A 16,100-nucleotide genomic window follows, 5' to 3' on the forward strand; every position below is an offset into this window, starting at 1 on the left:
TAAGAAAACTTAAGATATGTTTTGAGATATTTGTAAGAAGATTTAGAGAAGAATATGTTATCTAAGATAAACTTTTTTGTTCCTAAATTAACTGCTAATTAAAAATCACTTTTACGTCAAATTGTATTATTGCCTTTGCTCATTAGAAGAAATTTAATTTTGACTGGCGTGGCAACTTCCATGTTTCTTTTCATAAAAAAATATAATTACTTGGTATTTACTTATAATTTTGGCCTAGGTAGGTACGAAATACAAGTTCTGAAATATAATAAGGTTGTTAGCTGGCAGTACTATCCAAACATTGTAAATTACACTTAACAAAACTAGGTATATATGATTCATGATATAATCAGTTTTGTGGAATATTTTAAATGGTTAGGGCAGAGATTAGAGCTCTATGCCTATTTTAATAAAGTATCTGTCTCATACAGAGATAAGACAATGGACGATAAATTGATATAATTTTCATTCCTAATGATTACTAACTTTGTAGATCAAAATTATTGGTTCAAAAGCTTGGACACACCTGTGTAATATAATACAGACATTCAAGATTTAATAAAAAAACAACGAATGATAGCACGTGTTTATGAAACTCCTTTGTTTAAAAGTTGTTGTGATTTTTAGCAAAGCGTTGTAGCATTTGGATGAACAATATACCAAGAAATTATGGAGTTCAAAATCAAAATTAAAAATACATTTTCTGTAGGATATATATGAATAATTTATATTTAAAGGTTAATCAAATTCATAGATGAGTGAGTTGCGCTTATTAAAATTAAAATGAAATACAGGATATATCAGACACACCCAAAATAGTTTTCATTTAAATACCAAAACAAATCATAAAACATTACAGTGAGGGAATGGAAAATGGACATTAAAAGGTTCACTTTATAATTAACTTGCGGCTACGCCCCCTAGAAGCCTCTAGGGGCACTTAAGGTTGGAGGGTGTAAAAGTCGACCTCATTCCAAATTAAATTTGTGTTTAAAAGAACAAAAAAATATTTTTGGTGAAGGAGGGGGGTAAATACACCCTTCTCAAAAATAGTTTAAAACCTTCCCAGGTCCTATACGAAGCTTCACTGTATAGGAGAACAATATCGGTTCAGTGGTTAGCGAGTTCCTTCGGGACAGACAAAAAAACCCTTACTACTTTATAAATTAGGATATATAAATAAGCTACCTAGGTACCAAAGACAGATTTTGACACACAAAACCGTTATGTCATCGAAACCAAAATTAAATATATTTCCAGTATGGTTTTGAAACCGATTAACATCCGTAGGATTAAAACCGGTTTTCACTGAAAAATAATGAATGACATCGTATTACAGGCAATTTTCCACGCATATTACAAAAAAATCATTAAATTAATACCAGTTTTTTAAGCCCGGGCGTTCGGCTCCTCGGGGCTAACCAAACTGGATTAATCTTATAATTTTATTTCGATAACCGCGGAAAGCTGTCTATAATACTATGCGATAAATAACTTAATTTTTTCAATAATAGGTGTAATCACAAATAGCATCCAAAAAAAATCATATTTGAAATTTGATTCACCCTATCAAAAATTTGTACATAATTATTATGTCTACATAAGTATGTAGATGTTATGTCAGCTCCGATCACTTTCTATCGAGTTCAAATAGTCGATATAAGCCTTTGAAATTGCCTAACGAACGACAATGTATAATAGTTTTGAAAGGGATATAATTGTAGGCAAACAAATTTTTTCTAGATTAAACATTATTTTCTTTATTATCATTATTTTTTCTATAATTTGCAATTTAATGAAATCCCATTGAGTTTTGGTTAACCTATTTACAAGGTGTAGTAGATCTATGGGCCTATGGCTTATACCTATTACCCTATCCTACTTTTTATGTGATCTCAATTAATTTATATTCATAAAATAGGTATTCTTATATTGATTTTTACAAACATTTAAAGTTATTTTTAGATTAATTAATCTAAATAGATATGGTATGTCATATCTATTAAGGAGGTAGGTAACCTATATAAAGTATAAAGTTAGATATGCTAACCTTATTTTTATGTGATCTAAGTTAATATATCAATAAAATAGGTATTTTTATATTGATTTGTACAATTATTTAAACTTAGTTTTTGATTAGTTTATCTAAATATTGCGCGCACACCTATTAGGAAGGTGGGTAACCTATCTAAAGTTAGGTATGGCAACCTTACTTTAAAGTGTGATCTCAGTTAATATATCATTGAAATAGGTATTTTTTATGATGATTTATACATGATATAATTTTTTTACCTATTGTTAGTCTAAGATTACTAGTTAATCAAGTTGTGGTATATATGGCATACATTAAGGAGGAGGTAACCTATTTAAAGTTAGGTATGCCTTCCTTACTTTTATGTGATCTCAGCTAATATATTTTTGTAAATAGTTTCTACTAATTTTACGATTAATTCATATAGGTATTGTATATATAAAGTTAATTTTATAGCTTAATCAATTTTTTTAGTTAAACCTTTGTCTTAAAAAAGGTATTTATAGTATCTCAAAAACACAACACGTTTCTACCTATAATAATTCAATTATCTTGTGATATTTCTTTTTCTTTTATCATTTCACTTAAATATCAAACTTCAGTAGAAATAACTTTAAAAAACACCGGTTTTCTCAAAATCATAACAGTCTCTCTGTTTAAAAATGCTGTATATATAAAACTTCACAATTAATCACTTGATTTTCTCTACATATATGTGTATAGATATATATTTTCTATATATTTATATAGAAGAATAGGTATTTTCTATATGATGGTCTGTGTAACATTGAGAGGTATAAAAACACACACACACGCAGGGTTGGTACTCTGGTGTGTGTAAAAGGAGACCAATGCTCATATGATCCTCTCTCTCTCTCTCTTGTTATAGTTGTTTTATATTATAATATATATTTGTATATCACAATCACACCTCTTCTTTCTCTATTCTATCTATCTCTCTCTATAATTCTATCTCTATTTTCTCCTCTCCTTCTTGCCTAAGAATTTCTCTCTCTTTTGTATTGATTTGCTTGTGAGGTCTACACTTTGCTGAACAAGGTTCTCGAATTAAATTTATGTTTCACTGCATTTTTTAAAAATAATATATTTTTTTAAATAAGGCTTGAAATAATGCATAAATTTTCAAAAAATCTTAATCTTTTCTCTTAAAATAAAACTTGAAATAAATTCATAGATGTATTATGTAATATGAAATAAATACACAGCCATTTAAACCTAAAAAAACAGTCTAAGTGTATAAATGTATTGATACATGATAAGTAATTTTTTTTTTTATAAATTTAGGCGGGTTAGCAAATAGTTCATTCATTTTAGTAAATAAGTACTTTCTTAAGGGTATTACAGAGGATTGATAAATTTAGGTTTAGCTTAATAAATATTTTGATTTTCATTATATTGGTATAAAATTATTAAATGCATTTTAATTTAAAAAGCCATTACATTATAATATACTATTTCAGCCGTAAGGTAATACGGACAGTTAGATGGACTGTAGTAAAAGATAAAAAGATCATTATCAAAAGTAACAAATTCATTAATTTTCTTACAAATAAGACTCTGTTTAAAAATCAGCATTAAAAGAACTATGTTGACATGCCTGAAAACTAAGCCTAGGCATGACTACTCTCCCTTATTCCAGGTAAAACTTTTCTTTCCTCCCATTTCTCCCCGCAAATTCTTCTCCCCCTCTCCCCAAACGTCAGATACAATAGAGAACCACCCCTCTTCTCCCCCTCCCCCTTTTGCCAACTACTTTACTGAACTTGTATTCAAGCTAAAGTTTGGGTGCTAGACTTTTTTTCAAACATTGACTTGCTTGCCTTTATAGATTTCCCGCATTTATTGCAATTATACAAACAGAAGACATTTTAAGTAAAGTAGGTTCATAAAAAACACACAGACATTTGATTTTCATGAAATGCAGAACTTTTTTTGCCTATTTGATATTATAAATGCCTCTAAAAGTTTATAATTGCATAGACACATTGCCTTATAGTTCTATATTCTACAAGTCTTTGCTTACATCCTAAGGACATATTTTGCTTTAATTATCAAATTCAACCTGTTTCATGTTGACTGTCTGTCAGACATTTAAACCAAAACCATAAGACTCTAAATATATTATGGTTATGAGATGAACAATGCCTGCATTTCCTGAATCTTAAAGGCAAACCCTTTGATTGCACGACCTTTGCATTGAAATTTGAGGTTGTCATGATAGAATAATGACGGAAAAGGCCTATTTACAATCTGAATTAAACCACCTGACATATTAGTGGTGTACTATAATTTTTAAAACACATATAGGACTCGAACTCTTTACACATAGCAGTTACGCAAATTAATGTAACATGATATCTACCTAGAGAAATTCCACGAGTATATACGCAAAGTTATGTGGTTGGAATTTAATTAGGTGGAATTACTCAGGGAGGGAGGGGAGTGACATTGGGGTGTTTATTATACTGGTCCCCAAAGTTTTATAATAACATTTTCTTATTCGTTGGCTTCACAACCTTGGGGACTATTTTTGGATTTGGATTTGTTGGTTCATAAAGTTGAGTGTAGAAACTTTCAATATATGTAATTGTAATCTTGTTTATCATCATTTGGGATGCACATCAAGTTATTGTCCATAATTGTCTAATCTCTTTAGATCTCTGATAATTACTACAATATGTGCGGGCCTTATATGGGATGTGTCCAATATATTGCAAGGAGGTAGGAATATAAACTATACTGGTACCAATTGGTACTCTTTCATTATCTAAATTAAAACTTCGGGGACTGATTAAATTTTGATTGGTTAATTCCAATTTTAAGTGTTCTAACTTCTCAACCAATAATTTTAATATACAGAAGGGGTAATATAGTTTATCATCAATTCATTGTCCTTTGTCATATCCCTTAAGAATCCTGTGGTCAAATGTAATATAGAATTAGACATGTACATAATTAGACTTTCTTCTAATAATTTTAGAGTTGCTTCACTTTGTATATTGTTTCAGGAATCATTATGCCAAGTTTGAATTAGATAGGACAACTCTACCAGGTCTAAATCTATGATAAGAGCAATTCGTTACGGGTGGACGCACGAACTTCACAATCGTGCGAATTGCTGTGCCATAGACAATTACATACCACATAAATATCAATTACCAATTCATCTAAAATTCGTTTACCTTATCAATAGCGCAACTACTCTATAACTCCATGTATATGTAAAGTATTTTTATCCGTCCGCGTTTTCTATAGAGTATAAAGCTTTCCTTACATGCATTGTAACTAAAATGTAACATATTTTTAAAATCTTGATTGATGGGTACAAAACAACAATGTTCGAACTTTTCAACCAATAGTCATAAACAACATCTATCTTTCAATCCAGTATGTTACTAGAATGTTATTGCTACGCTAATTTAAACATAAACAAGCTTGTTTCAATTGTGTATTGCAGTGTTGCGGAGCCGGGAGCCGCCATATTTTGCTGGAGCCGGAGCCGTAATTTTCGTTAAAAAACGGCTCCGGCTCCGGACTAGATAAATAAAGAGATTTTTTTTATAAATTATAATTTGGTAACTCTGTTTTGTCATGTGCAAATGCCCCTATTAAGTTTATCAAAAATTGAACTTTTAAAACCTTCAAAAGTCAAAAATAGACGTGGGAAAAATATATGTCGAGTTTTTTCTTGATTATAGGTCGGATCCGGAGCTTGAGCCGGAGCCGCACCAAAATCAAACGGCTCCGCAACGCTGGTGTATTGTGTAATATGAATTGCTTTGCTAGAGTGTTATCTGAAAATACTTTACACACTTTTAAAGCAAAACTGTAATCAAATACCAAACATTTTTAAAATCAAAGTATCTCTACAGTTAGGATATGACCGTCTACTCGCGCTTGTTGAGCAGATAGCAGATAGAAAATATAGGCATGTTAGAATTGTCTTATGAAATTAAAAACATATATTTAGATATTATATTTGTATTTATTTGGCCAATAAATTGATGTACATCCCTAATGTTAATACACAAAAATACCCACTGAAGATCACAATTAGCGGAACGTTTGGACACTCAACTTAATAAACCAAACATTCAAAATTCATTAGAAGTCCCCAAAGTTGTTAGGCGAACGAACAAGAAAACGTTATTATAAAACTTTGGAGACTAGTGTAATAAACAGCTCTCTGGAAACAGTATCAAACTGACATTTTTTATAATTTGCTGAGCTTCCCTTTTGTGTATATTGTTATCCCTGTTAGTCTTTATTACATTTCATTTAGTCAGGATTTCCTTATTCTGTTCTTAGATAGATCAGAGCTGGATCTTTTAATCATTTTAGTGGTGAGCCAGATCTGGGTGAGCCAACTTTCCACCAATGAGAGCACAGCATTTTATGAAATGCCGCACTGTGATTGGCTGAAATTCGGATCACCACGATCTAGCTCACCACTAAAATGATTTAAAGATCCAGCTCAGGTGAAGTAATAAAATAGAGGAAATTTTTACATTAAAACAAGAATGACAACATCCATATCAGCAAAGATCTGAAAGAGTAGGATACACTTGTAGAGTGTCAGAACTTAATAAGCAGAATGTAAATGTAGAAAGTTTAAACAAAATTGTACGTAATTTTTTTGCTAAACTTCTTAAATACATGAAAATGTTTATGGAAATACTAACATTTTTAGGACTTGATTAAAGAGAATATTTGTTTTTAATATGGTACTATGTTGTTCTAGGAATCAGTATTTGAAAAATCAGATGAATAGGATAATTATACCATGTGAAAAGTTTTTGTCAAAAAGGCTTCCTAAATCGTACCTAATTGTTATAGGAATCACCATTCAAACTTTTTATCGATACAACAACTTTAAAATATCTAAACGAAAAAATCTAACCGTTACGGGAATTATAGAAAAGCTTCGATTTTAAAAAGAAGCAAATTTTCAATTTAAAGTATAAAAACAAGGACACTGATGTCATATAGTAGCAACGCTAATTGAAAAAAAATATATTTTTGTCATCGAATGTAAACGTGTTAGGAACGGAAGAGTAAAAAGGGAATTTAAGTAATATATAGTTCTAATGATGACAAACATAATTACCCATTATTAATATAAAATAATATAAAAGGAAGCTGTTGTTAGTATAATAATCATTTATAGTTGTCTAGTTATACATCTAAACTATGATTTTTTTTAAAATCAAACAAAAAACCTTACCATTTTACACAGTAACTTGTAGGTAAATCAGTATATCATTGGTATCATTAGACATAATCGTACATGTTTAGATTTTTTAACATAATGTTATTTCATCGAATTGTAAATCACAACTGATCCAAATAGATACAAAATAAAGGTTTAACATTTCTGTAAATTACAGACCAATTGAAAATAACGTGATGTATTTATAAAACATATTAATATGAGTCATATGGTACCCTATATCTTGAGTTGTAAATTACAAAACAAATCAAAAACATTCTAATTATGATTTAAATTAATTGAACCATAAAGTCGGTATTTAGATATATTACCAATATAATATTAAACAAATATATTTATAGTATTAGCGAAGCTACTCTATAATTCACTTTGTCTGTCAGTCCGTAACGCTATTGGGGAAACGTGATTTTCTCGGCTCCTATTCAAGCTACACAGCTGAAATTTTTATGGTTTGAGTATGTCTACAGCCCTCATATTTAAACAAATTTTCGTCAAGATTTGCTCATTAATTAGGGTGCTAGACCGAATCCCAGATTTTTAAGTTTTGTAATTTTCTCGACTCCTATTGAAGATAGACGGCATAAATTTTTAGAGATTAAATAACTTCACATTCTTCATATTCCTACCAAGATTTATTATGGCTTGCTTATTCGTCTGGATGCTAGATCGATTCCTAGATTTTCCTGTTTCCTTTAAAAAAGACAAGTATAAACTTTTAAAAGATAATAACAAATTATGTTAAAACAAATATTCCCTTTGTGTATTACAGATTGCCTTACAGGCAACAGTATTTTTGACACTTTTAAACATTTTTTTTTATGTGAGTCACTTCTGAGATCTGAATGAATAGCAATTTAACGTTTTTTTTTGCAATAGGAGTATCCTTTTGAAATAATTCTAAATTTGCAAGCAACAGGTATTCTCAAAAATATGTTAATAGCCACTATTAAGATATAATCAAGAAATTGTCATTCGTGCTAGGGTCTGCGGCTGAGGGTGCATAATTTTCCCTCTATGGCTGAGGCTAAGGCTAATTTGTATATATGTAAGATACGCGGTGTTGTAATTTAATCATGTTAGAAAAACCTAAAATATTGCATGTTAAAATCTATAAAATTAATGATAACTAAACGTTACAGAGAGACAGAGTGAGGTATGTATCGCTTTATTAAACACAATTTAAGGATGACAACATCCATGAAAGCAAAGCTCTGAAAGGGTAGGACAAACGAACATTAACACCTGTAGAGTTTCAGAACTGAATTATCAGAATATAAATGTATAAAAGTTGAAACAAAATTGTAAGTATATTTGTTGAAAAACTGCTTACATACAGGCAAGAACATGAATACAGTTTAATAATACTTACATTTTTAGGACTTGATTATATAGATGTTTCGCGTATAATAAAGTAAATTGTTGTCCATTATTCACTGCGAATTTTAAAAGAAAAAAAGTTGACCCTCAAAATTTCACCTTAAAGTGATACTTTTCTAATAGTTTATAGTCCACTAACTCGTAAGCAGTAAGAATTCAAATCCATTAAGTCCCTTCTAACGAGATATTGGCAACTTTTTGCACACATTTTCGCAAACGGCAATTATTTCCTTTATTTGAAGTTTTGGATAATAACATTTTCATAAAAGTTTTCAGTAATAATCATTTAAGATCCATTGTTGAGAAAAAATAACTGAAAAAATGTGTTTCCATGCAAAATAAGCTTAAAATCTAATGATTTTAAATATTTGCGATTTAATGGTAAAAAAGAATATTTTTTGCTTTTTGATAGCCTGAATATGTTTAATTTTGTTTTTTATATAATCTATTCTTTGAAAAGACATGCATATTCTTGCATATTTTTAAAAAAATTAAAAAAATCAAAAATCGAAATTAATCAAAATTTATCTATAGCCTTTGAAAAATACTTTTGATATTTTTAACCTATATAATCAATAAAATCAATGAAAAATAAAAAAGTTTTATAAAACAAACTTTTGGAAAAGGTTTAAGATAACTTCATAAAATTAGCATTTAATGTTTAAGTAGGATATTTTTCTTGTCTATTTTAAAATGCAAATTAAACATAGTTAACGAATATTTAATTAGCAAGAATAGTAATAAAATATTTCAATAACTACTTAAACCTTTTTGTGGCTATGTTATTTATTTAAACAGAAAATCTATTTTGTCAGAATTATAAAAATAATGAAATATTTTCAAACAAGCTTGCAAAATAAACGTAATTTTATCAAACTTCCTCACAGTTTTTAGAAGATATTGTTGTTAAATATTAATTATTAAAATAAAATCTTTAAATTTTTAATTTACAATGTTTAAAACACCTAAAAGTAAATTCTAAGCAAAATTATATTTATTCTCTAGATTTAGAGTAGCTGCGCTACTTAAAAAAACATCTAGTATTGAAACCTACAGCTGATCAAAAATCAATAGTCATAAATTGGTGGTTTACAGATATCTAAACATATATATACACCTTACAGATTTATTTTTAAGATGGAATGTAAAGTATATTATACGAGATGTCATTTAGTCAAATTTTAAACAAAATAATTTTCATTAATTGATTAACAAAAAATAATGTTATAAATTTAAAATCACAAAGAGACTATTGTGTATTTTAATATTATGTTCTTTCTGCAATCTGATTCAAAACAAACTCTTTCTCTCATTCAAGTCAGGGATGAGTTTAGTACCAAAAAAAATAAAACAAGTTGAAATACTTTTGATTTAATTTGATATTATTGTATAATATTTTCTTTTATATATAATTTAAGAAATATATTTATAAAATATTTACCTGTCATAAAGACGACATATAAAAACAACATCCTTATAAGGAAATTAAAATCTATTTTCAAAATTTTCAAATTCATTTTATGCTTAAGAAGGGACGAGAAGGAATTGAAATTCAACATTAACTTGTTATTTTGCTTGTATATTTATCATATTTGTTTACAGTTTATTGGTAAAGTTTGGTAATACTTTATTTCGAGTCTATGCCATTGTGTTATTGCAGGAATCAGTATTCCAAAAATCAGATCAATAGGGTAATTACATCACATAAATTTTTTGTTGTTAAAAAAGTTAAATATCAACATTAAAATATTTATAGGGTTGCTTCGTATCTAAACATTACAGGAATCACCATAAAATCGACAGGACAATTCTAATATACCTAAATTAACAAAAAAGTTATCCTTTTCGGACGTACTAATTATGGAAAAGTTTCGCTTTTAAAAAGTTAAAAAATAACAAACTTATAAGTACAAAGAACAGTTTTTTTCTCCATAATGTCAGATATAACCACATAAACCCTGAGTAAATCTGCTTTATGGCAAAATGCATTTTGCAAATTAATTTAGAAACAATCCTACTAATAAACAAATCTTGATATATGAACATGGATTTTAAATGATTTGCAAAAAAAAATCATAAAAAAATGTACGAAAACACGGAACCGCGACCACGTAGCTCATCCACTTGTCGTCGGAGAGGTGATTTGTTCGAATCTTGGCTTAACACCGCGACATAACAAATGACTTTAACAATGGTTCCTACTACTGCTATGTCAGGTGCGCTACATTATTAGTTGGTGTAGGGAGAATGCCTTGGCCCAAAACTTTCCTAATCATCCTAAGAATCATCAAATTAAATTGTCATTAAACTAATGCGTCAAAATTTTCAAATGATATATGGGACAGTATTAATTTCGGACCAGAGCTAAGTCGTTTAAACAGACAAACAAACACACATGAAATGTATGATAAGTCCTCAAAAATATAAATGATAACTTTTTTGTTAAAATTTGTATGACATGCATTACAATATTTGTCAGAATGTAATCCCATAAACAAGAGCATTATATGTAGACAATTTCCTATTTTTATAAATATATAACAACTACCCCCACCCACACTCACCCTTAAAATTATTTTATTAAAAACATGGGGTATATGTTGTCTTCCATTATCTTAGGTATGCGAAACAATTCAGGGATCTAAAGGGATAAGACAATTGCTGATAAATTCATATACATCCCCAATGAGGATACACAAATTAACCCCTTCTGTAGACAAAAAATAGCGGTTGCAACGTTCAGACACTCAACTTCAAGAGCCAAACAATCAAAATTTATTAAAAGTCTCCAAAGTTTTTAAGCCCTTGAATAAGAAAACATCATTATGAAATTTTTGGGACTAGTGTAATAAAATAAACATTACCAACGAGTTACAGGCAAAATTCCATTGCCCTAAACAACTTAAGAGGATGCAATGTAACTTTAATATTTTATATTACAACCAACTCTTCTTCGCTTTTGGAGGTCAACTTTTAAAACATGGGATACTTCAAGTTACATTTATTAAATAGCCTGGATTTTCTTAATTCTTACAATTCATTGTGTACCACAAACACTTTCATTATGCACTTTTCTCAAAAGAATAAGCTTAAATGTAGAGAACATAGACGTGCAACCCCTAAATCTATCTCAACCCCCCCCCCCTTGACAAGGGTCAACCCAAAAGGGGGTTTCATGATAAAAAAGTTTTATTCCCCTTAATCTTGATGTGTATGTTTCAAGTTTAATCCTAACTTTATATAAAATAAAATAACCTATCAAAAGCCATTGTGAAAAATACGATGAAACGCCCCTTAAGAGGCGTTGCCACGAAAGGGACTATACCCCATTTTTTTTTTTTTTGATTGGATTGTTGGACACTAAAAGGGTGTATTCACCCTGCTTATACTAAAAATACACCCCTCTTGTTGTCTGTAATACACCCAACTAAAGCTCAAACCCCCCTCGATTTTGGATCAAAACGGGTGTCAAATATCATATGTCACAAAATAATAGTGTTTTAGATCGCAAGGTTTCGAGATTTTTAAAAGTATTTTATTTACAGTTTACCTAATTCTTCTTTTCTTAATATTATTATTTTATCTTATTTTTCTATATTAACTTCCAATATTAAGCTACTTATAGACAAAAATACTTATATGTATATAAGCTATGCTTCATGAAATGTTGAAAATCTACAATGACGAATAAACTCCATCTATAGAAATATTTCGCAATTAAAAATTAGAGTTCTACATTTTGGTACCGAATTTACTCTATAATTCGAAATATGTTTGTCTGGAAGATTTTCGGGTAAATGTGATTTTTTGGGCTCCTATTTAAGATAGAAAGCTGAAAATTTTATTAATACTCCATTTACCAATGAGCATCAAGTAATGGATATAGAATACATGGATATTTTGATAAAGAAATTTTTGTCGTCAATTTAGGTTTCTAATACGTTCCTCCATGTTCAGGAGAGGGAATGGGGAAAGTCATTAAAAAGGGGGGGGGGGCGGGTATTGTCATATTAGCCAGCTAAGAGAAACATTTTAACAGGGTATATGAGAATATCTCAAAATAGCCACGTATTCTAAATCCATTGATCAACTATATAATTTATTTACCCTTTAGTCTGCCAATCATACTACAAATAGCATAAGCATTAAAGAAATAAATAAGGTTTCGTGATTTCTATATATTTAATCTCAATTTATGACCATGGATTATCTGCTCTTGAAGTCAATTTGTCCGTTTGTCAATCCATGAATTTTAGTGCCTCGCTTCTAATGTCTGCTGTGACCCTTGTTTCCGCAATAAATCAAGCAAAATGAAAATTGAAAAATTCCATACTTCTCCAGTCTACATGACCTAACTCTGGAGTAATAAATCATATAATGAATCTACATCCTTTATATTCCCCCAATATTGACGAGGTACCAAAAAGGATGAATTAATACATATGAGTTGGGTCTTTTAGGGGGCATTAATGTTACTTTACTTTACCAACCATATATATTTAAACAAGGATGACAATATCCATAAAAACGAAGTACTGAAACGGTAGGACAAACAGACATAAACACTTGTACAGTGTCTAAACTGAATAATCAGAATATAAAAGTATAAGAGTCGAAGCAAAATTGTAAGTAAATTTGTTGAAAAACTGCTTGATACAGGATAATGTTTATTGAAATACTTACATTTTTAGGACTTGATTATAGAGTTGCTTCGCTTATAATATTGTTCTTTGTTGTCCCAGGAATCAATATACCAAAAACCAGATTTAACGGATAATTAGATCACATAAAAATTTGTTGTTAAAAAGTAGAAAAATCAACATGTTTAAAATGGACGTACGAACATTCTGGTAATGATTATAGAGTTGCTATGCTTTCTAAATCGTACCTAACTACTTCAGGAATCATCATGCAAATTTTGATATCGATAGGACAATTCTAACATGTCTAAATGAATAAAAGCTATCTATCTCGGACGGACGGACGGACGTACGGACGGATCGACCCTAATTATAGAAAAGCTTCGCTTTTAAAAATATAAATATTCTGGATGGTTCTCAAGGAAGTGGGGGTTAAGTTCAGTCTTTGCTTTAGAGGTGACGAAGCCCGATCTGTACCACTTTTCCAACACTTTTGATTCCTGTGACGTCATAAAATGAGGGAGATGAGAAGAGAAGTGGGAAAGAAATCCCCTTAAAAAGAGATGGAGACTCCCTCATTTTTATCACGTCATAGTGGTGCAAAAGTGGTACCGATTGGGCTTCGTCTTGGAGGTCAATTAAGAATTGGAGGGAAAAAATGGCGAGCGAACTGCACCAAATTTTTTTTCTCCCCCACCTGTGAAAACAGGGGGCTTATTTGTATATTCATAACATAACCTAACCTGTATAAAAATACTCAATATTTTAGACACTCCTACGTTTGTCAACTCCGACTTTTGTCTCTCCTGAGTTTGTCCTGGAACCTGCTAGCAGTAATAATGAAACAAAAAAAATGAATAACTCTTTAATAAGTTTATTGAGATGAGTAAATTTACAAGATGATCATAAAACAACAATACATTGTCAGAATAACAAATTACCTACAACCGTAGCTGTCTATAGTGTCCTAGCAAAATGGGGATATGTGTCACCGCTTTTGGCCTACCTTTTCTGTTGACGTCATAGTAGAGGGAAAAAGAAAGGGAAGAACGAAAGAAACCCATAGGGAAGAGATTGGTTTTGGGTATTTCCAATAGAATAGGTAGGCCAAAAGCAGTGTCATCTATCCCCATTTTGCTAGGACACTATAGACAGCTACCAATTTTTTCCCCAATCATCCAAAAATTACTACCATTAATGCTTTTACTTATTTTTTAAAGAATGAGAGTTTCATATTTTTGCAAATCAAAATAGAAATGGGTTGATTTAACAAATAAAACATTTAACTACCATTAAAATCAGGAAAAAAAATCAGCACTTTAAATTACTTTTTAAAATCAGCATTATACTTATTTTATCCCTTTAAGGGAAATATCACAATACATTTATTTTATAATAATGCTTGCTCTTATATCTAGTCATCTTATTAACTTTATTTAAAATTTGGACCTTTACATATTAATCCTATTTTGTCTTTTTTTCAAACTTGCTTAAAACTAGCCAATATAATAAAACTGTTCAATTCACTAAAAAATGCTATGCTTCATCATGTTTCATGTTTTTAAGGACAGGGTTTTAAAAATCTAAAAATCAATGTTTTCAGAAATTTTAACCTTGTCCCTATTTGTAATTCAAGTAAGGAGATATTTCACCTTAGATAAAAACAAATTTGCCTCCAACATTTATTCAATATTTTGCATAATCTACTTATTGGACTGCATAAAATGCTTGAGGCAATTATGTTATTATTGAGATGATTTTTACCTTCATGTTTCTACAAATGTTTCGGATCTAGTAATTCACGGTAAAATCCAATAAACTATGAACTTTAATGGCTGCTAGCTGCCAAATGGCTGAACGTACATGACATGCCATCACACTGGGTTGAGCGGCGTAAGAAGGCCTGCAAATAATCTGGAATAGTCTAGATCCAATGATGCACAGGGATAACTTCACTGACGAAAAACGCGTAAAATATTCTTTTTCGCGCATTTATGTCCACTGCGAGATATCTGGGCATTATTGAGTAATGACTATTTCATATTATTTGTAGGCCTTCTTTTGTCGGATAAAGTTTTGTGCGAGCATAATCTATACGTTCAAACGTTTGGCCGACAGCAGTAGTTCATAGATTTTTTAGATTGCCAGGAACATTTTACCGTGAACTTCAATAGATGAAATGTTTCTACAATGTCACACAACAATATGAGTGAGAAATCGTCACAGTGATTTTCTTGAGCTTTTATGCCTATTTTTATCAGAACTCTACATAAGGGGACCCACAGTTTTTGCTTTGATGGGGTACATAAACCAGAATACTTTACATAATTTTAATTAAAGATTAAACAAAAGATTAAGAAGGTTTTTTTGGACGTCAACGAAACTGTCCCAATTTTGTATAAAATTTGCGGAACAAGTTCCAATTACGTCATATTTTTCTTTCCCGAAAAAGAGAAGAGGGAAAGAAAAAAAAGGGAAGGGGGGAAGAAAAAAGAGATGGGAGAAAAGGGGGTTTTCCCCATCTCTTTTGAAGAGATTTTCTTCCCCCCCTCCCTTTTTCGGGAAAGAAAAATATGACGTAATTGGAACTTGTTCCGCAAATTTTATACAAAATTGGGACAGTTTCGTTGACGTCGTTTTTTTGTATCCTTCCTCTAGGAACTTTGTTCGAATCAAATTATGTAATATCAGCAAAATGAGTGGGTCCGCTACTTTTAATATCATAATTCTTCTACATATATCATAATATTGAAATACATGGCTTTCATATAAATACTGAAAATCAATAGGGAATAATTCA

The 16,100-nt window shown here is 30.2% G+C and overlaps 1 protein-coding gene across 2 annotated transcripts in view; it reads right to left on the reverse strand.

Annotated features, from left to right (window-relative positions):
* dlg1 (MAGUK family member discs large 1) overlaps positions 1–7,370 on the reverse strand; it is a 79,431-nt gene extending 72,061 nt beyond the window's left edge. The window contains exon 1 of one of the 2 annotated variants that reach the window (XM_080164731.1): positions 7,278–7,370. The gene's annotated coding sequence lies outside the window, so the exon portion shown is untranslated. Of the gene's footprint in view, positions 1–2,565; positions 3,045–7,277 lie in introns of those variants that run through there. The other variant, XM_080164730.1, reaches the window with a different exon arrangement.
* Positions 7,371–16,100: the final 8,730 nt, after the last annotated feature.

The sequence above is a fragment of the Acartia tonsa genome, chromosome 6, assembly GCF_053477335.1.
Source record: "Acartia tonsa isolate MP-2025a chromosome 6, ASM5347733v1, whole genome shotgun sequence".
NCBI lineage: Eukaryota > Metazoa > Arthropoda > Copepoda > Calanoida > Acartiidae > Acartia > Acartia tonsa.